We start from the raw sequence: 25,674 nt of genomic DNA, 5'->3' as shown, positions 1-25,674 counted from the left end.
AAGGCCTCACCCCCTTCCTCCAAGAAGTGGCTTGTGGCCAATGACTGGGCAATGTGGGGATATAAAAGCCCAGTCTCCTTGTCTCAGTTTGGGCCAACTCTGAAGGGCCATCAGAGTTGGAGCTGCAGTTCACAACACACTGGGGGCAACCTCTCTTTCAGCCCCCAGTCCTGCCTTTCTCATTTCTGGAGGTTAGCTGGAGGTTACAGAGAGAGAGAGAGAGAGAGAGAGAGAGAGAGAGAGAGAGAGAGAGAGCAGGACTCAAGACTGGATGAGGAGACCCACCATCAGAAGGTATGGCGTGGACAGTTAAGGATGCAGCTGTGTCTCATGGAGACCATTGTAGGCAAACTTCTGAGACCCCATCGCCCCACCCTGGTTCCAAGTCCCTGGTATATATGCACATAGAAGCTGCTGTGATGGCATTTTGCCGATGCCATTAAGTTACCACATCAGTTGGTGTGAAGACAGGGAGATGATCTGTGGGGAGGGGGAAATAACCTAGTCACATGATCCCTTTAAAAGCAATTTTCTCCCTCTGGCTACAGATAAGGGAGTTAAGTTTGAAGCCCACGGAAGATTTGATGTAGGCTTGCTGGCTTGAAAATGGAGGGGTTCATGTGTAAGGACGTGGGTGACCTCCCAGTTAAAGGCCAGCAAGGAAACCAGGACTACAGTCTCACAACCAAAAAGAATTGGATTCTGCCAACAACAGGAACAAGCTTGGAAGTGGATTTTCCCCCAGAGCCTCCAGAGGACTTTGCCCCCTGAGCAGCGAAGCCAGCCGTGCTGTGCAGAACTTCTGACCTACAGAACTCTGTGCTAACAAATGAGTGTGGCTTTAGTCTGCTAAGTTTGTGGCAGTTTGTTACACAGTAATCAAAATTTTTTTTTTTTTTTTTTTTTGAGACGGAGTCTCGCTGTGTAGCCCAGGCTGGAGTGCAGTGGCCGGATCTCAGCTCACTGCAAGCTCTGCCTCCCGGGTTTACGCCATTCTCTCGCCTCAGCCTCCCGAGTAGCTGGGACTACAGGCGCCCGCCATCTCGCCCGGCTAATTTTTTGTATTTTTTTAGTAGAGACGGGGTTTCACCGTGTTAGCCAGGATGGTCTCGATCTCCTGACCTCGTGATCCGCCCGTCTCGGCCTCCCAAAGTGCTGGGATTACAGGCTTGAGCCACCGCGCCCGGCCTCAAAAATTAATGTAGAGGGGGAAAATGAAATAGAAGGAGCTCAGATAAGCTCCTCCCCACCACCACAAGCTGCATTTAAGTGGATCACATCAGCTCCAGGAGGAAATCAGGGAAGGTATGTTCTGAATGTAATTAAAATGGAAATTTCACTGCATTTGATTAAATATATCTGAGGCTAGGTTGAGTTTTCAAACTAAAGACAGAATGGGGGGGGCTCAAGTTAAAAATTGGTAAAATGAAGTTACATTTTTATGCTTTTGAATCTATGACCTGTGAAATTTATACTCATTGTTATTGGTTGCTAAAAGTGGTTAAGACTGTCCTCGCCTACAATTTCCACGGGACAACACACATTCATTTTGCTTTGTTGCAGACGACTCATGTGCATTTTCCCTCGTGCCTGGATCTTCACTGGAACATGGATTAAAAGACTCGAAGGGAAACATCTACCAGTTACAACACATGAAGCTTCACATAAGTTTTTGGATCCTGATCCAAAAAACTGTCAGGAAAACAAATTATGAGGTAATGGAGAAATTTGAACCTGGTTGGATATTTTATAATCTTAAAATGATACACACGCACACAGACACACATACAGATACGGATATATACATACACAGCGAAAGGCTTGTAGGTGAAATAATGTAATGTCTGTGATTTTCTTCCCAATAATCAGAGGTGGAGGTGGGGGATTGGTGGGTTTATAGATGAATTGGTCATGAGTTGATGATTGTTGAATCTGGGGTGGTGGGTTCCTGGAGGTACATTGTATTTGTTCATTATGACAAATATGTATTTTTAAAATTTGGTATATATGAAACTTTTTGCTAACAAAAAAAGAAGCCCATTTTGGTTTTTTCTGATTTTGATGCCTGAAGCCACAGCCGGGCCATGCCCTGCTGGGCAGTAGAGTCCCTCCGCAGAGGCCCCTCCTCACCGAGCAGGAGCTATTCAAGGCACAAAAGGCCCTGCCGTCAGCTCCCTTCATTTCTGTCAAGGTTGATTCGCAAAATTCCCACTGCTCTTCTTTTATATCATCTCTTTTCTATTTCTAAACTCCATTTTATGCTTTTTCTAATTATTCCCAAGAAAGAAGAAACTTGATATCCGCATATGTTGAGACTAAAGATTGCATTGCTGAAAGGGCATACAGAAATAACCCAAAGATAGAATTCTTTCCAAGGAAAGTAGCTGGGAAAGGACTTCTGCCTTATGTTTCTTTAAAGTAAGGTTATTTAACATAGGTCTGAGGAAAGCATAGTGGGCCACATTTTGTTTTCCTGCTGATTGCATTTGAACTGAGAAACAAAAGTAAATAAAATGAAAAGTAAGCTCCTTGAAAATATAAATTTAATTTGTTAGATCCTATTGGAGCAGGGCAAAGGAAAAGTCTTTATTATGTAGTTTATTTCCAGTTGATTAACTGTAAAATAGCTAAAGTTTAACCAGAAACCTAAAACTCCTATGTAGTTTGAAATATCTGTGTTCTAAGATAGAGCCATTAGCAAGGAAGGCCTTCTTAGTACTGAAAAAACAGCAAGAACTGTCCCTTACAATAGCATCAAAAAGAATGGAATACTTGGGTATATTTTTAACAAAAGAAGTACAAAACTTAAATGCTCTGAAGACTACAAAACATTGTTAAAGAAGACCTAAATAAATAAATAGACACCTCATGTTCCAGAATCAGAACACCTAATATTGCTAAGATGGCAACACTCCCCATAATGATCTATAGAGTTATTTAGTGCAATCTCCATCAAAATTCCAGCTGGGTTCTTTGTAGACATTGATAAAATCATCCTAAAATTCATATGGAAATGCAAGAGACTCAGAATCGCCAAAATAATCTTGAAAGAGAAGAACAAAGTTGGAAGACTCAATTTCCTGATATCAAAACTTACCATAAAGCTATAGTAATCAAGATAGTGTGTTAGTAGCATAAGGAATGACATATAGACCAATGGAATACAATTGAGAGTCCAGAAATAAACCTTCAAATTTTCAGTCAATTGATTTTCAACAAGGGTGCCTAGATAACTCAATGGGGAAAAGAATAGTTTTTTCAATAAATGGTTCTGGGACAGTTGGATATCCACATGTAAAAGAATTAAATGGATGCCTTACCTCACACCATATACAAAAATTAACTCAAAATGGATCAAAGTCTAACTGTAAAAGCTAAAACTATAACATTTGTTAAAAACAATAGATGTAAATCTTCGTGACCTTGGATTAGGCAATAGTTTCTTAGATATAGCACCTAAAGCACAAGTAGCCAAAGAAAATACAGACAAATTGGGCTTCATAAAAATAAAAAACTTTTGTGGTTCAAAGGAGACCATCAAGAAAGTAAAAAAAAAGGGCTGGGCACAGTGGTTCATGCCTGTGGTCCATACTACTCAGGAGGCTGAGGCAGAAGGATTACTTGAGTCCGGGAGTTTGAGGCTGCAGTGAGCCACAGTTGTGCCACTACACTCCAGCCTGGGCAACAGAGCAAGGCCCTGTCTCAGAAAAAAAAAAAAACAAAAAAAAAGACAACCCATAGAATGGGAGAAAATATTTGCACATTGATATTTAGAATATACAAATAACTGTTAAATATCTAGGATATACAAATAATTATAAAAAGACGTACAACCCAATTAAAAAGTGGGCAATGGATCTAATAGACATGCACCAAGGAAAATATGCAAATTACCAATACGTGCATAAAAAGATGCTCAGTATCATTAGCTATCAGAGAAATGCAAATCAAAAGCACAATGAGATACCACTTCACTCACACTAGGCTAGCTCTAAGCAGAAATACATATAATAAAATGCGTTGGCTGGGATAAAGAGAACTGGAGTCTTCATATATCATTAGTGGGAATATAAAATGGTGCAGCCGCTGTGGAAAACAGATTGGCAGTTCCTCAAATGGTCAAATATAGAATTACCATATGGTCTAGCTATTCTACTCCTAGGAAAATACCCAAGAGAAGTGAAGACATATGTGTACATAAAAACTTGTAGATGAATGTTCACAGTAGCATTATTCATAGCCTGGGGGCTAGATGACTACTTATAAGATGGCTCACTTGTAGGGCTGGCACATTGGTGCTGGCTGTTGGCTGGGAGTGCAGCTGGGGCTATGGGCCTGAGGACCTGGGTGTTCTCTCCATGGACCTCTCCACGAGCTGTTGAGCTTCCTCCCAGCAGGATGACTGGGCGCTGAGAAGGAGGAACATCCCAGGAGACAGCAAGTAGAAGCTGCTGGTTTCTTCAAGTCTGGGTCCAGAAACTGGTACCATAACTTCTGTTGCACTTTATTGGGTAAAGCAGTCACAGAGCCTAGATTCAAGGATGGGGACAATGGACCCCAGCTCTTGATGGAAGAAGTGTTAAAATTTTGATGACATGTTTTGTGACTTTCACACCCCATGGTGATTTTCAGAGCTGGGATTGAATCTAGTTATGTCTGACTTCAGAGATCAAAATCTTAAAAATTCTGCTTTGCATTTCAAGTAGGAGGGGTGAGAGACCCTGGGATGGAATAATGAACAGGCTATTTCAAATAGAATTCATTGGTATTGAAACGGGTGGTTGTTATGGCTATGCTACCCTGCTCATAAACCAGATCATTTTGAAAAAAGTGCTTGCAGTATTTATGGCAAATTTCAATGATGTCACTTTAATGCTGAGTTTCTGGAGGTGGGAAGGCTGCTTACATCAGAGATGAGGCTATTAAAGAACAAACAGGAGATGGGCTTGTTTTCCTTTTAGCAACAGATCTATGGCTAGGAGTTGCCATTAGCGGAAAAAGCTCTGTCTTTGCTTTGGTTTAGGCAGAGAAGAGCATTCTCTTTACTGCCTTAACTCAACACCAGGTAACTCAGCAGGACTTTAATCCTTGGGCTACAATCAAGCCACTCAAAACCCCATTATTCCACCTGACAGATGGGCATGTGTCAGCATGACTCAAACTTGGTAGCACATCAAAACGGGGAGTCAGGGCTTCATTCAGCCGTTGGTGTTAAGATGCAAATAGAATCCAGACTCTTTTTTTCTTCTATTCTGTCAGTGTTCCCAAAAGTTGCTGCCCACAGGATGGGGAAATTCCAGCCATCGCCTACATTTGATTTAGAGATCTTGGATTTTGATACCCTAGAGATGAAGATGTGCATAAGTCACAGCTGCTAAAAGATGGGTCTAAGAGAATACAATGTGGCAAATAGGATCTTGTTGCCTGGATAATAAGAGATGTTCCTGAGTGAACCTGTGTGGAGGGACTGGAGCCTTACCATGGAAGTGGCCTAGGGAGTAGGTCCAGGGATGCGCTATCTTCCAATGGTACCCATTAATAAGGAGAACATAGTCATCTTTGCTAACCATAAAGCTTATTTTCTAGAATAAGGCATCCTTACTGGGATTTCCAAGAGCCATGATCCTGGAACCACACTGGGATGACCCCCTCCCAATGCAGCACGGCACAGGCTGTATCTATCCAGATGCTTCCTCCAGGTCCTCATCCTTGGCGTGGTCCAGCGTAAAGTGCTCTGTGAGGATAATTTGCAGAGTGGCTACAGTCTTTGGGAGAAGGATGACTGTCTACAGACAGTTCTATTACAGTAATAATCAAGAAAACTACTTTATGGGATGACTGCAAGGGGTTGTGTCCCTAGGACTAGGAAGGACGAGGAACCTGGCATAGGACAGAACTATCTGTCAGAGGGCCCTGTGACAAGGCTTTTCCTTCTACCGTGCCCTGTTCTGAGTGACCAGAGAACTACCAAGGAATATTCCCAGAGTCTGTACCTGGCAGAGCTGATGGTGCAATTCGCTGCAGACTTGCACAGGCTGTAACTCTTCCACCTCTAATAGACCAGATGCCATTAGCGCCATCGATCTCTGGCCAGGATGCAGACTGAACTCCTCCCTGGCTGATTTATGAGAAAGGTACTGAGACAACAGCATCGACAGACTGGCTCCTGGGGTGTGGTCCAGGCTGTGGCTGGAATCCTTTCAATACCAGCCTTTCATCAGGAGCGAAGACCTCAGAAGTGAAGAAGAAGAAAAAAGCAGAGAAGTCGAGGCCGACAATTTGTCATCAGTTGGCGGCCTAAGGCAGCATAGGTAGAAAAAGCAGCCTGGAGGTTTAGGAGCACAAAGCTGGTAGAATGAGGACCATCAGGAGAGCAAAGGTTTAGGTGAGCAGCTCCTCTGGAGAAGTCAGGGTCAAGAGTAAAACCTTAAAGGCATCTGGTGGCCTCTGCCTTCCTACTCCTTGCAGATGGAACTTGCCTGTCATTTTCAGATCCAGCCCTGCAGAGTTCCTGCGTCAGTCCTCACTGAGAAGACAGTATTTCAGCAGTCATCTCAGCCCCTGACCCAGGGGATTTAGAATTAAGTCAGTGATCTGGGAGACAGAGGCCTGGTCACAGTGGGCAGGCTCCCTCTTCTCTCTCAGGTATGATTCTCTTTTGCTGCTGTGCTGGCCCGAGCCCCAGAAGAGGTATGCTATGTGCTGCCGAATTGGCCTTGTACACGACTTTGTGCCTTCTTTCTAATCTTGTCTGATTATGCTACCCAAGGCCTCTGAATCGTACCCTATGGGGGTTTGTAACTTGCTGCCTCCCGTCAGCCTCCCAACTCCAGGCATTCATAGATCCCTGGGGGGCCTTTGGTGGTAAGAGGTGTGTGCTGACTGTTACCCCCTGCCTGACTGGCAGCTGGATTGCAGCCTGCAAGACCCTGAGCTGAGGACCCAGCCTGCTGTGACCAGGCCTCTATATCCCAGATCACTGACTTAATTCTAAACCCCCCAAGTCAGAGGCTGAGATTGTTGCTGAAATGCTGTCTGCTCAGCAACGACTGACGTGCGAACTCTGCCCCGGGCTGGATCTGAAGGTGACAGACAAGCCCCACCTTCCATAGACTCCAGACCCACGGACGCTGTGAGATCATAAACACAGGTTGTTTTAAGCTGGTAAATATCTGATAATTTGTTACCCAGCAATAGAAAAAGAACCACCATGTTGGAGCTTTCTGCTGCCTCCTCTGGCCAGGCTGTCTTGTTTTTGTGTGACCTGGTCCCCCCAGTGTCATGTTCTATCCTTCCAGGGCGGAATGTCCTTCCAGCAGCTGCTCTGGAGTCTGGCTGGCAGGACTTGCGCACCTCAGTGGGTGAGCTCTGCTTCAGATGGAGGACCCTGCTTCCCAGGCTGCCTTCCCCTCTGTTTGGGCTGAGATGAGACCCAGAGCATGACAATGTCCTCAGAGGAATGTAGCAACTCATCCCCTAGTGGTTTCAGGACCACAATAAGAAATCATGTTTAGCTCTCCCAGCCTCCTGCCGGTATTGCTCTTGCCACCCAACTTCTAAACGAATTGAGGAAAGACAAAGGAGTTGGCAGACAGAGACCAACCTAGCACCCTTCCTACTACTGAGGATGGTATGTGAGGAGGAGGGTTAGATCTACAGGCATGGGGGCTTCCGATCACAACAGCCCAGCAACAGGCAGGCCCAGGCCCAGGCCCAGGCCCAGGCACGGGGAATGGGGAGCAGAAGGTGGGCTTCCTGCAGTGGGACTGCTCCCAAGCAGATGGAGACAGCAAGGGGCGGGTACACGAGGCTGTCCCTCATGGCAGAGGCCACTCCACTTTTGCTGAGCAGAAGTGAGGAAGACCAGAGGCCAGAATGGTCCGTTTGTTAAGATTGTTTCTGCCTGGAAGAAAATACCGGGAGCAAAGAGGCATCTCCCCTGACTGCCACTATTGGTAAAGGGGAGAAGCCTCAGAGATGCCAAGTCCTCTCTGGCTAACCTTGCAAAGCTGGGACAAACCATCCCACTGGCAGCTCAGCTGACAGGCTGGGCATCTTCAGTTCCAGCGAGAGTGGAGGCAAAGCCAAAATGGCCACAAAACACACCAGTGGATACACTCACTGAGCACATAGTTCTTAACCTAATTGAGCTGTTTGGTCAGAGATTTCCTGGTGAGGGGAATGTCTATTAGTTACACGGTATCAATTCTTAAAAAAAAAATTGTGGGAACACATATGTTATTTTATATGACACAAAATTTAGTGTTTAGCCGTTTTAAGTGTACAGTTTAGTGACAATAAATACATTCACATTCTTGTGCAAACATCACCACTATTCATCTCCAGAACTTTTTCATCTTCCCGAAGTAAAACTGTATCCATTCAACACCGACTCTGTGTTCCTTCCTCTAGCCCCTGATTACCACCAGTCTACTTTCTGTCTCTAGGAATTTGACTACTCATATGTCTGAGTCAGTTCAGGCTGCTATATAACAAAAACACTATAGATTAGGTAGCTTAAACAACAAATACTTATTTTTCACAGTTCAGGATCCACCCCCACCTGCATTCTTAGGTACCAAATATAGAGTAGACTTTCACAGGATTCAGGCTGTCTGGCCAGTACATGTGGTAAAAATTGCACACTGTCAATATTGCCCCCTTGAGCTGAGCATCGGATGCAGTGTTGGACTTGTGTTTAGAGGCCATTTTATATGAAAAATTTGAATCTGTATCAACAAAATCACCTTCAGGATGGCAAGATACTCGCCAGGTGGGCTGCCCCAGATGCTGAGACTGTCCTCGAAGACAGCAGAGCCCTAGCTCCACTCCCTGCTCGTGCCAAGGCACAGGCCCACTGAGTGCAGGAGGTGGGTGGCAGGTGCTGTGACATGGTCTTTTCTCACTCTCTGCAGGTCAGAAAGGGTTTAATTTGCATATTCACTCTTAAAGGGCATATAATATGGCTCCACTCTCAGCCACAGGCAGCTGGTGGCAGTTGGTTTTCCTGCTGGTTCCAGAGTCTCTCCTGGTCTATCACTGCCTTGCTCCTCTTCAGCCCCATTGGCTGGGAGCACCTTTGCTTTCTGATCTCAGTGTGGCTTTTGGCCTTGGTTCCCCTCCTGGATGAACAGCTCCCAGTGATTTGGCTTCTGGATTGTCCGGGCTGTTTAGCCTGTACGTTGTGGTCTTTTGCGGCGTGGTTTGCTCTGGGGTTAACTGTTCAGCTTGGACTCGTGGACTTTGGGGTTCAAGTTCAAAATGAAGTGCCTTGTCCCCACCTCAGAGTGTTCCAAGCCACCTCTTAGCAGGCGCCCTCTCCATCGGAGGGCCAGGTCAGACACTGGAAAGCTCTCGTTCTTCTGGAATCTGCTTACTAGTTTGGTCCTGGTTATTGCTTCGAATGTCAGGTCTGCGGCTGGGTTGCTCTTGCTCTGGGATATCCTGGTTCCACTCGCGTGAGGAAGGAAGTTTTCCATATCACTTCGGAAACATCTTCTGGGATCTAGGTTGTTCTGTGTACTCTGATGGAGTGTTGGAGCAGTGCATGAGGTTCATTTCCTGAACATCTCTGTGCGCCGTTGCTATGCTCCATGCTTTCCCTGCCCAATGGAGGACGGCTCATCATCACAACTCCAGGAGCGTGGCGTTAATATCTCCCCACTGTGGTCCGTGGAAACAGATCCAGACAGCTCAAGCAACTGGCCCAGGGGCTCACAGCTGGTGACCAGCAAATCCTGTTCTGCCTGATTCCAAAATTCATACCTTAACACACCACCACACAGTGCCCAGCAAAATCCTAAAAGTGGGTAAATCTTATCTCAGTTTCTTTCAGCATCTTTCATCCCTCTACACTCCATCCATAAAGCCACAGCTCAATACGGTACCACATGTTGTCCCGGGCTCTTGGGCAGAATCCTAAACTATAGTTTATTCCTTAATTTCTCCCCTCATTCTCAAATAATTTGCCCTGAGGCCACCTCAGCAGGCTTGGCACTGGGCTGAATAATTTATAGGGAAAAATGACTGCAATGTTAGTAGGAATCTGTGTTTCCATACTCTTTGCTTCTGTTAAAATGTTTGCACTTTAACGAAACTCTAGCTCAGAGGACCAATGGTAGGAATTTGAAATGTGTTGTAACCCTGGAATGGCAAATATTTTTGGATAGGTGTTGCAGCCTGAACTGTGTTCCCCCAAAATGTGTATGTTGAGGTCCTAATTCCCAGTACCTCAAAATGTGGCTATATTTGTATTTAAAGAGGTAATTAAGTTAAAACAATTAAAGCACTAATCCACTATGACTGGTGTCCTATAAGAGAATATTATGACACAATTGGCACAGAAGGAAGATGATATGAAGACATAGGGAGAAAAAATGGCTATCGCTAAGCCAACTCCAGAAATGGCCATCTCCAAGCTTAGAGAGAGAGAGAGGCGTCAGAAGAAACCAACCCTGCTGACACCCTGATCTTGGACTTCCCAGCTTCCAGGACTGTGAAAATATAAGTTTCTGTTGTTTAAGCCAAGTCTGCAGTCCTTTGTTACGACAGCCCTAGCAAACTAATACAATAGGCCTTGTCAGTATACCACAAATATCAAGTCATGCGGCAGAGGCTAATGCATATGGGTGGGAACCGCAAGCTCCAGCAATCCCTTGGCGGGGAGGGGAAAGGCACCAGCTCCTTCTTGGCTTCCCACCACTAAGTGCTGTAAGGGGCCGAGAAGAGCTTTGTGGTCAGCACATCTAAGCACTTTGATGGGATATATGAGATCAGAGACATCGTCATCACCTTCCAGGAGCCAGACAGAAAGGCAGGGTGATGGAGTGGTAGGAACAGCTTGGAGCCAGGCCTATGTAAATCCAGCATCTGCCATTTGTGCTACACAACCAGGAACAGGTCAGCACCCTCTCTGGGCTGTGGTTTCCTACAACAGGAATAACAATGCCGACCTCACAGGGCTGCAAGGGTTATGTGGGTGTTCCACATTATTAGGAACACATGTCCTTCAGGAGCAATCAGGAAATGAAATCCCATGAAGTGCAAAATGGGCTGGGTGTGGTAGCTCACGCCTGTAGTCCCAGCGCTTCGGGAGGTCCAGGCAGGGGGATCACTTGAGGCCAGGGGAGTTCAAAACTAGCCCCAGCAACACAGTAAGACCCTGTCTCTACAGAAAAAAATTAAAAATTAGCCAGGCATGATGGTGTATACATGTAATCTTAGCGACTTGGAAGGCTGAGGTGAGAGGCTGTCTTGAGTCCAGGAGTTTAAGGTTGCAGTGGGCCATGATTGTGCCACTGCACTCCAGCCTGGGCAACAAAGACCCCATCTCAAAACAAAAAAAGTGCAAAATGGCAGAGTGACTCTATGGCTGTCTTTCCTTATTCCCAGATTAAGACAATTCACTGTGGGTGGCACCTGGCTTTTTGCTCACATCTCAGCCATACGTCTCAGGGTCAGGAGGTGCAGGCCTGGCTCTCCTTTTCCAGAGCCGTAATTTAGGACTTGTCCAGTCTGGGCCTCATTTTCACCCTATCAGTCACACATAGGCCCGGAGAGGCAACTCTGACCTAGACAACAGCAAAGTTAATAAAAGATACGAGAATAAGCCCTTTGTGACTACTATGATGGGGAGGAAGCAATGCTTGCTCTTTTCAGCCCAGCATACACTAAGAACCAGACCAAGCATAAGTCTGTTAGCCAGGAATGGCCTACTGCCATTGTCAGCACTGCTGGGCCATGTGGCCTGCCAGGGGGGAGCAAGCTGACTTCAGGTGAGGTCTGGTGAGAATTCCCAGGTCGCAGCACGCGGGAGACTCCAGGGCCAGCGACCCACTGGGGGCTCCAGTTGCATTTGCCTCTTGGCAAAGAATTGATATGAGCCATAGCAGGTCATAGGCATGGAGGACACTGGATGGGTGACTTTGGCTGAGCCTCAGAGGGTGACCCACCCTCATCCTCAAAGAAGAAAAGCTGATTGGCAAAAACAAAAAGAAACAAAAACCAACAGTGGAGAGCACATCTTTTCCAACAGACAGAGCCAATCCGAGGGAACACAGAACCTTGAAGCTCAGCAACAGAGTCTCAGGGAGCTGGTAGGGAAGGCAGTCGGGAGACAGCCCTTTGCTGGCAGTAGTGGGAAGACACATGGGCACTGCGGAGGAGGCAGAAGTGCTGGCAGAGAGAGAACGACAGGGCTTCAAGGAGCTTCAGTAATTTAGTGAACAGGTGGACATCAGGCAGGAAGCAAGCACAGAAAGTCCAAAATGTCCTTGAATTCAGGAAAGTCCCCAGGCCAGTCTGATTTCACTAAACCAACGCTTCCATCGCCCCCATCAGTGAATTATTTAAGAAGCTATTTCCAAAGTGTGGCAGCATGGACATTATGTTGAGTGGAAGAAGCCAGATAAAGGAGTAGGTTTTCTATAATTCCACTTATGTAAAATTCAAGAAGAGACAAAACCAGTTTATGCTGGTAGAAATCTGAACAGTTATTTTCTAGCTAGGGAGGGGAGCTGTTGCAGGGGATTGACTGGAACAGGAAATAGAGAGTATTCTGAGGTGATGAAAAAGTTTTCTATTTTGATTGGGTGGTAGTTGCTTGGGTACAAAATTCAATGAACAGTACAGTTGAAATCTATGCATTTTATTGATTTAAATTGTACTCCGATAAAATTAACTGATATACACACACACGCACTTACTTCCAAGTACCTGCTATGTATAATTCATTGTGATAAGTGTCTACCAGTTACAAGCAAATCAAAATAGAACTTGCCCTAAGAAAGTTTACAAAGAATAATAGTAGAGACAAGATAAAAGACACGGTCCACAAGTCATAGTTCAAGACAGATAGTGATAGCGTCCCCAAGAGAAATAGCTATAAAGTGACATCAGTAGCCAGAGGAAGGAAAAAGACCTCTGGCTGGAGGGACTCATTTGGCTTCATAGAGGAGGCAGCACTTGAGCTGGGCCTTGAAAGAGGTGGGCAAGAACATTCCAGGTAGAAGAAAGAGCAAAATAAAGGCAGAGTGGCAGTATGGCTGGGAAGCAGCAATAGTTCAATCTACTTGAGATGCAGATCATGAGAAGAGAGCAATGACAGAAAAGGTTACAAAGCAAGTAGGATCAGTTTGTACAGGACCTTGAATGTCAGGCAAAAGAGTGGATTTAGCTTGGCCAACGTGGCAAAACCCTGTCTTTACTAAAATATACAAAAATTAGCCAGGTGTGGTGGCACACACCTGTAATCCCAGCTACTCCAGAGGCTGAGGCATGAGAATCGCTTGAACCGAGGAGGCAGAGGCTGCAGTGAGCCCAGTTCGTGCTACTGCACTCCAGCCTGGGCAACAGAGCGAGACCCCATCTGAAAAAAAAAAAAAAAAAACAGAGAGAGAGAGTGGATTTGAGCAGAGGTGTGATATTGTTGTAATGTACAGGTTAGACCCGGGTGGAGAGAGTCTGGAGGGTGGGCCTACTTTTCACAGTCATATAGTTCCTTGCCTTTCAAAGAGTGATCCATAGACCAGGACCATTGGCATCACCTGGGAGCTTGCTAGAAAGGCACAGTATCTAACCAATAAGACCTAGTGCATCAGAATCTGCATTTTAACAAGATACATGGATAATTCTTAGGCAAATCTAAGTTTTAAAAGCACTGATCTAGATGTTAAAAGCACTGGTATGGAAGTGAGATAATGGATTTGTCTTCCATACCAGCAGGGGGATCTGAATCAGTCCTTCGCTACCCCAAACGCTGAGCCCAACAGGGAATATAGGTAGATAATTGATCTTCATGTTGCTGTTTGACCTAACAGGAAGGACAGTTCACTCCTGGAGGCCCACTGAAGAGCATGTGAAATCTCAGGGTGAGGAAGGGGTAAACAGTCTAAAGCAGAAATGCTGTCACTCAATTTCATGTTGGCATCTCATTGTGAAGACCTGTGTGGATTGGTGATGCTCATCATCATTAGTGATGACGTGGATCAATGCTCTCGGGCTGTGGTGAGTGGAAGCCAAGATTATTTCATCTGAATAATTTATCATCCCCCAGCATTAGAGATTGAAGATGTGGCCAGGTACTATTGAGTTCTTTCAAAGGTTATAGACCCTTCTGATCCTTTCTTGGCTGCCATTTTTAGTTAGGTCTCCATATGCTTTGCCAGACTTGGTCAAGATAATTCCACTTAAAAAAAAACAAAAAAGCTACTTTTGTCTGAACCGTCTGTGAATTCTCCTGTTTTGAGTCTCCACTTAGCCAGCACCTTGACTTGTCAATGATGTAGAAGCAAGACGCAAGGAAATCATGGGCCCATCCCACTCAAAGGCTGACTCCCTTCTAGCTGCTTCCCAGTGGTTCTGCTTCATTGATGATCTTACATCACGTTCCAGAGAGTGATGGAGGACTGACAGAAAGGATGTAAGCATGAGCCATTCTGAATATACTAAGAACTTAGTGAAGACATAGGGATCTATAACTTCTATCCCATTCAGACTCACAGGGAATGTTCTGGAGATAGGTCATGGTTCTCCTTTAACTACAAATCTGGCATCAGGTCTCAGGGAATGCCTGACAGCTTCAAAATAAGTCATGAATCTAAATAGCAACAACCAAACATGCTGAGTTCGGACTCCCAGGCTATTCTTGTGACGAGTATTAGCAGGAGTGCTTTAATTGCTAGCACCTGGTAAAAACAGGCACTCAAGTTCTGTTGTGAAAAGACCAAGCTGACAGTCAAGAGACCTCACCTGGGCATGAAGATCAGTTCTCCTTCTCTTGTTCTTCCTCGTACCAGCGGAATGACTTTGTGAGTGATTTCATCCATTTGTGTTTTAATTGCTAGCACCTGGTAAAAACAGGCACTCAAGTTCTGTTGTGAAAAGACCAAGCTGACAGTCAAGAGACCTCACCCGGGCATGAAGATCAGTTCTCCTTCTCTTGTTCTTCCTCGTACCAGCGGAATGACTATTTGAGTCTTAGTTCCTCGTTTGCACAATGTGAACAAAAACAACACTACACCATTGGGATTTTGTGGGAATCACTGAGTGTTCTGAAGCGGTTCAGCCACATTAACACCAGAACCTACTGATGAATTCCAGTTCTGTAAAAGAATCTAAATAGCCCAAAAGGTCCTCAATTAAATACATAAGGAATCCCATTCCTTTTGAACAAAGAAGCAAATAGGCTTTAATCTCATTGAAAGAGTAGTTTGGGAGCATCTTTTTTAAAGAAACCAGAAATAGAAAATTATTTTGAGTGCGTCTTTAGGCGAGGCATTCTTTTCCATTACCCAGCCTACCATATAGAACTGTCTTCAAAGCACTTAAGAAAACCAAATCTAGAGACGGCACAGGCAGACCTGTCTTCTCTGGAACACTCAGAACCTGGACCATGCCTGCTCTGGCCCCTGGCCTCTCATAAAGCAACTCTCTCCCACAGATTAAGAATCTTTCAAGAAGAGATTTTTGTGGTTCTCATTTGTGCTATTGCTGTTAGATTAGAATCTTTGCTCTTTCTCCGGCAAAGAGGGAGAAAAGTGATTACAAGACTCTTTTACTATCCTGTATTTGATAAGTTGCTAGCCTGAACAACCTCTAAAGATCTTCCAAAAGCAAGATTCTGAGACTATTCAGAACTCTTACAGACTTCTTGGCATACATTAGAATGTGCAAAGAATACCTCCAGTGTCAGCAAAAAACAAACAAAAAACCCAAACAAAAACAACAACAAAAAACCTTTCCAGGAATAAGCCATTCAAAAGAAGTTGCATTCTTTTGGAGAATCTCAGAAGTACAGTTTGAGAGAAATAAGATTGATCTAGAAAGATGATTTTCCCACTCACATAGTCACATTCCTGCTTGAGAATTTATAATGATCTGTCTGGTTTCCTATTTCTGTATGTATTTATTCATTCACCAGTAAACCTTTGTGGAATGCCTACACGTACTGTGACTGTAGGGTTATAACAGGAACACGAGAGGGATGTGGTCCCTGCCGCATAGAGTGCATACTGCGGAACCTCAGTTCTGATACCCCTCTCCTAGACTCTGGAGTTCATTCTTTGCCCAATCAGAAGGAATTTAAAATATAGTCCCATAAGATTATAATGGAGCTGAAAAATTTCTACAGCCTAGCGACATTGTAGCTGTTGTAAAGTCATATCACACTTACTGTATTTTAAACATAAGTTTAGCGTAGCTGGAGTGTACAGAGTTTGTAAAGTCTATAGTAGTATATGGTAATGACCTAGGCCTTCACATTCACTCACCACTCACTCACCCAGAGCAACCTCCAGTCCTGCAAACTTCATTCATGGCAAATGCTTTATACAAGAGTATCTTTTTTTTTTAACCTTTATATCAAATCTTAGTGTACCTTTCCCATGTTTAGAAATGTTTAGATACATAAAATATTTACCATTGTGTTTCAATTGCCTACAATAATCAGTGCAGTAACTTGCTGTACAGGTTTGTGTCCTAGGAGCATTAGACTATAGCATATAATCTAACTGTATAGTAGGCTACACCATCTAGGTTTGTGTAAATGAACTCCATGAGTTCACATGATGATGAAATTACATAAGGATGCAGTCTTGGAATGTATCCCCATTGTTAAGTAACACATGACTGGACTCTATAATTCCAGTGACTCATCAAATCAGCCCTGCTCTCATCTTAAATGCTGTTGGTTCAAGTAAGTAGCTCCAGCCTTCCCTTTGAGGCGTAGCAAAGGAGGAACAGCATGATGGATAAGCTGCCTGGGATCTGATAGGCCAGGGCTCAACCTTGGCTCACTCACTTTCTGGCTGTGGGGTGGGGCTTAGGATGAATTACTTAAGTTCTCTAACTTTTAGTGTCTTATCTGTAAAATGGGTATGTTGGAAGGCTTAAGCAAGCTGAGTTTTGAGAAGTGCCCTGTTCAGGGCCCTGTACAGTGAGTATCCAATAAATAAATGATGGCCATTATTACTATTATTCCTGTTTAACTGGTCTTGTTCTGTAACCTTGTACTTGAGTCCCCGTCCTAGTACTTTGGCCTGTCTGAGACTAGCATCTTGCCCTATTCATTTAACACAATTTTTCTCATCACTTTATATTATGAAATTTTCAGGCATAAAGAAAAATTGAAGGAATTTTAAAGTGAACATCCATATATCAACCACCTAGACTTTACTATTTTTTACTGTCTTTGTTTTATCACATATGTATCTATTTTTCCATCCCTCTATTCATCCATCAATCCATTTTTTTCTTTTGAAGTAAATTTTACAATCAATGCAATGCTCAAATATTTAAGGTTATGATTTGTTGAATTTTGGTAGTTGCCTAAATCTGTATAACCCAAACCCCTATCAAGGCATAGAATGGTACTGTAATGCCAGAAAATCCCTTATGCCAGCTAATGCCCACCATTCCTTCCTCCCCAGAGGCACCATCAATCTGATTTTTTTGGTATCATCGTTTTGATGGATAGCTCTCTTTTTTTTGTACATTCATTTTGCTTATTCTCGATTTCAAATAAATGTAATTATAATGTATAGACAGTAGTACATACTCTTTTTTATCTGGTTTCTTTCATTTAGCATGGTTTTGAGATTCATTGATGTTGTTTTGTGTATTAATAATTTGTTCCTTGTTATTACTGAGCAGCATCACATTATATTAATATACTGCAGTTCGTGTATCTGTTTTCCTATTGACAGATACCTGGGAGTTTCCTAGTTTTGGATATTATAAATCTGAGCTTTTTAAATGAATATATATTTCACTTCACTTGGATAAACACCTAGCATAGAACTTTTGGGCCATAGGGTAAGTGTATGTTACCTAGCAAGAAATTGCTAGATACCAGTATACCTCCACCAACAATATATGAGTTCCAGTCACTCTACTTCCTCACCAACATTTGTTGCTGTCAGTGTTTTTAATTTTAGACATTCTTGTGGTTATGTAGTGGTATGTCTTTTGGTTTTAATTATTTGCTGCTCCCTGATGACTAATGGCATTGAACGATTTTTTACATCCTTATTGGCCATATGTATACCTTCCTTGTAAAGTATCTGATCATGTTAATTGACCACTGTTTAGTTGTCTTTTTATTATTGGATTACAGTAGTTCTTTATTCATCCTAGATAATAGTTTTTAGTTGTGTGAATGTTTTATCCAAGTCAGCAGCTTGCCTATTTGTTTTCTTAACCGTCACTTGATGAGCAAAAATTTTCAATTTTGATAAAATCTACCATTTTTTTCTTTCATTGTTGTTATTTGCTGTTTCCTGAGAAATGTTTTCCTACTCTTTTTAGAGATATGCTTTCCCTTAAAAACTTTATTATGTTTATGTTAACTGCTATGTTCGGGTTATGCACCCATCATGTAACATTTTCTGTTTGATGGGAGGTAGGTGCTGAGGTTTATTTTTTAGCATGTGAGAATCTAGTTGTTTCTATATAATTTATTGAAAAGGCATTCTTTTCTTTATTGCATTGCTTTGGCACCTTTGTGGAAAATCAATTGAACATTTGCTTCTGACCAAGATGATGTAACAAGTACCAGACTGACCGCTGAGACTTAAAACACTAAAAACCTTAAGGAAAATCTATGACCCGATGGCTTCTACACTGGGCAACAGGCAGCATGAGAAAGTCATCCCCGTGACAGGAGAGGCAAGTGAGGCGGCCCGCGACGGCCCCAGCTGACTGTCTGGAGAGTCTCTTGAGCTGCAGCGCTGGGAGGGGGGACCCATGCAGAGCCTGGTTGTGTCATAGCTAAGGAGTCCGCATGGAGGCCCCGGAGGCTACAGCCGGACGCAGAGGAGAGCGAGCGAGCCCAGGACCCGGAAGTGACCCGGAAGTGGGCGCTCACAGCCGCGGGGGTGGAGCAGAGGCCTTATGGGCAGGTTCCTTGTGCTTCCTGTGGGGCCTGCGCTGCCGTAAGCTTTCTCAGGGTCCCTTCCCCACCTTGCCCTTCATGGGCTGACTCTGCATCCGCGCTCGTCGCTACTCTGTGTTAGGCTCGTGGTGGGGGACATGGCTTCTCTGCTCTTCCAGTCCTGCCTCCCAGCGTCCTCAGGAGCCCCCACGGAGGCCTTGGAAAAGAGCTCGCGTGTGAGTACGAATCCCGCTCCTTGTGTCTGGGACTAACATTGTTGTGCTTAGGCCACACTTAAGAATTTATTACCATTTTAACTGTTTCCTTCCAACCTGCTTTTTCGGGCAGCCGTGTCCTCCTCCATCTCTGACAAAGGTGTGTCCCCCACTTTGGTCAGAGGCACTTGTCAGTCTTTGGAATTGTGTTCACTTCATTGTCTGGTAGCCTCACCTCCTAAGATGGGCTCAAGAAAAGTTACGATGCTTTAGAATGTCAAGCTTTTTCTTGTTGTTAGAATGGAAGCCACACCCTCCTAAGCGAAGTGGAACTCGGCCTCATTCATTTTAACAAACATTTACTGAGTGCCTTATTTGTCAGGCTCTGCACATGCAGACAAGATGAAACATGACCTTCTCGGTCTGTTCGCAGACCATCTGCTGAATCAGACGAGGAGCTGCCGCCGCAGGATGTGGTCATTGTCTTTGTTAATGACAATTGGGCACCTGAGGCTGTCTGGGATAGCCAAGAGAGCTTTCACCTGGAAAGCAAAGCGCACGTGGATGTCTTGCAGAGGCATAGAGGTTTCCAGGTGGGCAAAGGAGGCGAGGACATCCTAGGCAGAGAAAACACCACACCTGTAGTCACAGTGGGATGAAATAGCAAAGCTGCCCTCATGAGGGCCTGGTCCTGAACCCCAAGTTTGCTGCTGGAGCTCCCTGACAGTCACCAGCCATCTAGATTTTATACCAGACAACTCCCCACCACAAACACAAGCCTATGCAAGTGGGCCTTTCAGGGATCCTGTTGTCCTTGTCATCGCTTTATTATACCCTCCCATGATGCAGGATCCCTGAGTCTTTGTCAGCCACTCTCCCAGACCATGAGCTCCTCAAAGGCGGTGATGGTTTTGTACATCTCTGCATTCCCTGCCCCCAGTCCAGTATCTGGCTTGGTAGAAGCTCAGGAAGTGTTGGATGAACTGAAGTCAAATAATGTTCCTGAATGCCCCATCAGGGTGTTTGGATCACTCTCTGGCTGCTGTTCCTCAGATCTGAATGCACCCCTAAAAAGCAGGGTGTCTAGGAGGTCAACATACAGATTTCATGGTCATATTGTTTGTTTTAAATTGAAGCAGGTGGTGGGGGGTAGGGACCATCTTACTCCAGGCTCTCATTACCTCCTGGAATTTGCAAGTCTGGTCTTTTCTAAATGTTAACTTTTAGTGAGCTGAATTATTCATTCATTCCCCTACCCCAGTGACATTTTGATTGCTGCATTCACTGTTTAAATTTTGAATGATCTCAGATTCTATTTGAGCCTGCCTCGGACACAGTAATAACTGCCACAGGAGAATAGAGAATCTCTTGCTCGGCAACAATGGTTTCAACTGTAATTTTACAAAGCAAGTAACTTCCGCTTAAACCAAGGAAACAACGGAGGAATCTGTTTTCAAATGTGACATTCTTTCCCATGGGAAGTGCTTTCAAATGTGTTTTGGTTCTGCCTTTTGCTTTTGCCTGCCTTCTTGTCTCTCACCAGAACAATGTCATATTTTGCTAGAACATAACTCTATCTTGGGTACATGGGATAAAAGGATGACTTGAAATAAAAAACACTAAAATTTTCTATTTAGTAGTTAATTGTGGGAAAGTTAAGACTGTCAGATGAAAATATAAAGAATAGTTTATTTACACATGGTTTAGTACTTACTCAGATGTTTAAAATAAGTAAAAAACACACTTGTAGTTATGTTTATAGTTTTGGTTGCAGAGCTGAGGGAGAAATGAAATCTGGAGCATTCAGGCAGGAAAGCCCAGGAATGGCTTCAGATAAGTCACAGTGAAGCTGGTTCTTGAAGGATGTGTGAGAGCTGACATCCAGGGAGGGCTGTCCAGTGGAAGCAGCAGCAAGTGCTACGGTGCAGGATTAGCTAGTTTCTCAAATTTAATCTACCCAGTTGTAACTAAATACCTATTTTCGTCATATCTCCTTTTTATGTACTTTGAACTTTTCCCTTTGTTTTTAAATGAAACTGCCCCACCACCACAAACAAGAACTCTTCCCAGATGATGGGTCTGTGTTATTGTCTCCTTCCCTGTTTGAACTCTCAGCCTCGTTTCTGTTTGACTCCCATTCCTTTTGTAATTTGACTTCACATTCTTTCCCACAACCCTCCTGAAAACTTCTTTTCCCTCTTGCTGCCATCTGGCTTCCTCTGGCCCCTCCCTGTCTGCTGGTGTGCAGTGAGCATGCAGTTGGAAGGCTCCTTCTGAAGATGGATGGTGGCAGGGTCTGAAAATGGAACAGACAGCAAATAAGCTCACGAATCTCTGTATTTTCATCAGTAATACACATTTAACAAGTTTTTGTTGAATACCTACTGTTGAGACAGACATATGAACAAAAATTCTCTAATATCTTGTGCAATTATATGGGCTGATAAGTTATACTAAAACATATTAAGTATTAGACATAAAGTGCTCTGGAACCTCAGGACTTCTCTTTCAGGAGGTCATGGAAAGCTTCACAAAAGTGGGGATCAGGGCAGATCCAGGTTTAGAGGGGTCTGAAGCTTTTAAAGGTTGTCAGAATCAAAATGGAGTCACTTGAGTTAAATCCCTGACAAATGGGGGCAGAGAAGGCCATGAAGGGAGGGTTCTCACGCATGTGTGCCTCATAACAAGAACAGTTACAAAAGATGGCCAAAACTACAGCCTTGCACAAAACCCACAGTAACCTTACACAGAAAATACTTCTGCAAGGATGTCTATCCAGCAAACTGCCTGTCTCACCTTGGACTGATGCCACCCTTGTTATTGAACCTTGTAGGCAAGGACACTTGATTCAAAATACTTGATGTATTTCTTCTCATTTTGCCTTTAAAAACTTCCCCTTTGGTTGGGCGCGGTGGCTCATGCTTGTAATCCCAGCACTTTGGGAGGCTGAGGCAGGTGGATCACTTAAGGTCAGGAGTTTGAGACCAGTCTGGCCAACATGGTGAAACCCCGCCTCTGCTAAAAATACAAAAATTAACCGGGTGTGGCGGCATGCATCTGTAATCTCAGCTACTCGGGAGACTAGGTTGCAGTGAGCCAGGACTGCACCACTGCACTCCGACCTGGGCGACAGAGTGAGACTCTATCTCAAAATAAATAAATAAATAAATAATAGAAACTTCCCCTTGCTCCACCCTCCTCAAATATGCACATAGTTTATTATGACATTCACATTCTCATTGCAATGCTATCCCAGATAAATATAATTTTCTTTAGAGAGTCTCCATCTCTGTTTGTTATTTAGTTTAAGATTATATCATTTGGATGGCCCTTTAACAAAAAAAAAACCTTAATCCTATGATTTTACAAAAATACAATGTCCACATGGATACCTTGCTAAATCTCTCCCATGGTCTTTGTAGAGACCTGTGGAATTGAGAGGCCTGAAGCTTAAATTTCATTGGCTTTCAAGTAAATCTTCCTCTGGAGATGGCATTTGCATTGAGTTTGGAAGGTTGTCTAGGAGTTTGCCAGACAAAGAAGGAAAGAAATAACCTACGTGGCAGAGCTAATAGTATTTGAAAGGGCCAAAGACATGAAAAGCATGTATACCACAGCATAAATTGCATGGGGTTGAGTGATGGGAGATGACATCAGAGAAGTGGTCCTGATTGAAGATGACATTGATGTACTGAGGGGTTCTGATTATATTCTACATTATATTTGATTTAACAAAAGAATATTGTGACCACATTTGTTTAAGACAACTTTTAAGGTGTAGGATGAAGAATATGTTTTCACTGAAAGTGCTTGAAATTCTTGGTGATTGATATCATCTAATTGCTGAGTCTTGGAATTACTGTACTGAAGTTTCAATCAATTAAATCTATATGTTTCAATATAAATAGACTTTGGAAACATACAGTTAAGTGGAGGAAGTAAGTTGCAGAATATTGAAACGGTATGATACTGTTTATGTAAAACATTTGATAAACCCTGCACAACCGTACCACACTCTGTTCATGGATACATATGCCGGAGGCTCACAGGAAGCTAATCTTATATTTCCTCTAGGAGCAATGGTTTGGTATTTGAGAATTCAGTGTTTGTGGTAACTTTATGGGACATAAATACCACATGTAATGCGAGCCAATTATAATTTATATAATATATAAATGTTAATAGATTTTAACTATTCATTCTAATGGTGGATACATAGGTGTTGTTAATTATTCTGTTATCTATATTTTGTTTTTGAAAAGAAAATTTGCTTTGGAATACAAGCTTAGGATAACTTAAACATTTTTTCTGTCTTGCTATGGATATTAGCTAGATGGGTACACTCACAGTTCTCACCAAAAAAACAAAATAAATAAAAAGGAGGGGACAGTGGATTTCTAATCAAGAGTTTCAAGAAAGAAAATTGCTAAGGTGGTTATCTTCTGTACTGCATGAACCTTGCAATCTCTGCATAGTCTCATTAGACTTGGATCTCACTTGCTTTTGAATCTGTGTTTAGATTGGCATGAGGTCTTTTCAGGATTCTGACCCTGTCTCAGCTGGTGGAACTTCACCCATTTGTCTTCCTCTTTGTAACACTGAGTAGATAAAAGTTCCTTGGAGCCAGCTTTTGGAGGGAAGAAGAGAAGGCAGACAGAATGAGCCTCTCCCTTGTGCACCAGCCAAGACATGGCTCGTGGCTCAGCATCCCTGCTGCCGGTGAGGGCAGCAGTCAGACACAGGACTTTCGGTCCCTCCAAGCTGCTTAGATGGTTGCCTTTTAAGTGCATAGTTCATATGGAAGCCAGCACGCTGGCTTTTCATCTTCACAGGAAGGAGAAAGAAGTTGCTCTGTCCCTTACTCCCCAAATCAGTTATTCTTTTGAGTATTTAGTAATGAGAATAGGAAGAGAATTCCCTTCTGTCTGGCTGTTTTGGAAACAGATGCTGCACTCTCTTAAGTCTATTCTCAGTCTCCTATATAGTAACACAGCACACATAGAACTTCCTTATTTTTTCTTGTTTTATATATGTTTTTCCCTACAGTATTTTCAATCTTCAAAGAACAGGTAGTATATTTCAGATATGCTGCTTGTTAAACTGGGCAGTTTACCAAAATGCTGCAGCACAACAGAAAGAATATTTGTCATTTTCCTAATGCCTGAGTCAGCAAGAGCTCTTGGGGGATAGAATATATTTGGTTATCTTCTGGGGTCTAGTGAGGGTTTGTGACTCCTTTGCACAACTTGTATTTATTAAGCGTGTTCAGTGTCTCCAGTACTATGGGAAATCAAAGGCAAAATATCAGAGAATGTTCCTGATTCTTTAAGTTGAAATAATTATAGAATAAACTTAAGTCAGTGGTTCATGTGGCTGCAAGGTCTACCATATAACTACAATATCATCAGTGGCCTCCGAATCTTCCTCTTCACCCTAACTCTTCAGTTAACCTATGTGGCTTCATCTTCTGCATTGTTAATGATCCATTCCATAAGTGAGCCTCACTGTCCCTTGACTTTAATATGTCAATGACCTTCACTTTGACTGCCTTTGAGCCACCTGTTCCTGGGGTCATATTCGTCATGTGGAAGTGCTCCATCTCAGATCTTAAACTTGAGTGTTTACACAGGCCTATTGCAGAGACTGCTAGAAAGCCTTCATTTGCCATTGAAGGGCACAAAGTTGTTCAGAATAAAGCCTATATTTTCCAGCCTCCCTACTAGATGGCTGTGGTGATCTGACTAAATTCTAGTTCAGTGGGATGTGAGCAAAAGTGGTGTATGCAACTTCTTAGAACTGTCTCCATAGAAGAGGGGCAGTCTCTTGTTTACTTCTTTCTTCTTGTGAGGTGGAATGAGGATGTGATGACTGGGTCTTTTTTTTTTTCTTCCTGTGGATTTTATATTTATTTATTTATTTTTATTAGACTTTAAGTTCTAGGGTACATGTGCACAATGTGCAGGTTTGTTACATACGTATACTTGTGCCATGTTGGTGTGCTGCACCCATCAACTTGTCAGCACCCATCAACTCGTCATTTACATCAGGTATAACTCCCAATGGCATCCCTCCCTCCTCCCCGCTCCCCATAATAGGCCCTGGTGTGTGATGTTCCCCTTCCAGAGTCCAAGTGATCTCACTGATCAATTCCCACCTATGAGTGAGAACATGCAGTGTTTGGTTTTCTATTCTTGTGATAGTTTGCTAAGAATGATGGTTTCCAGCTGCATCCATGTCCCTACAAAGGACACGAGCTCATCCTTTTTTATGGCTGCATAGTATTCCATGGTGTATATGTGCCACATTTTCTTCATCCAGTCTGTCACAGATGGACATTTGGGTTGATTCCAAGTCTTTGCTATTGTGAATAGTGCTGCAATAAACATACGTGTACATGTGTCTTTATAGCAGCATGATTTATAATCCTTTGGGTATATACCCAGTAATGGGATGGCTGGGTCATATGGTATTTCTAGTTCTAGATCCTTGGGGAATCGCCATATTGTTTTCCACAATGGTTGAACCCACCAACAGTGTAAAAGTGTTCCTATTTCTCCATATCCTCTCCAGCACCTGTTGTTTCCTGACTTT

At 43.4% G+C, this 25,674-nt stretch overlaps 1 long non-coding RNA gene across 1 annotated transcript in view; it reads left to right on the top strand.

Annotated features, from left to right (window-relative positions):
* The first annotated feature begins 1,200 nt into the window (after positions 1-1,200).
* Positions 1,201-25,674, top strand: part of LOC117064137 — a 59,326-nt gene continuing 34,852 nt past the window's right edge. Inside the window, exons 1-3 of the long non-coding RNA XR_004429277.1 lie at positions 1,201-1,305; positions 1,564-1,715; positions 13,818-14,004. This is a non-coding gene — a long non-coding RNA (uncharacterized LOC117064137). The remainder of the gene's footprint in view (positions 1,306-1,563; positions 1,716-13,817; positions 14,005-25,674) is intronic.

Source organism: Trachypithecus francoisi, unplaced genomic scaffold (assembly GCF_009764315.1).
Source record: "Trachypithecus francoisi isolate TF-2019V2 unplaced genomic scaffold, Tfra_2.0 Lachesis_group19, whole genome shotgun sequence".
In the NCBI taxonomy this organism is placed as follows: domain Eukaryota; kingdom Metazoa; phylum Chordata; class Mammalia; order Primates; family Cercopithecidae; genus Trachypithecus; species Trachypithecus francoisi.
The sequence above is the reverse complement of the archived record's forward strand: the minus strand, read 5'-3'. Positions and strand labels throughout refer to the sequence as shown.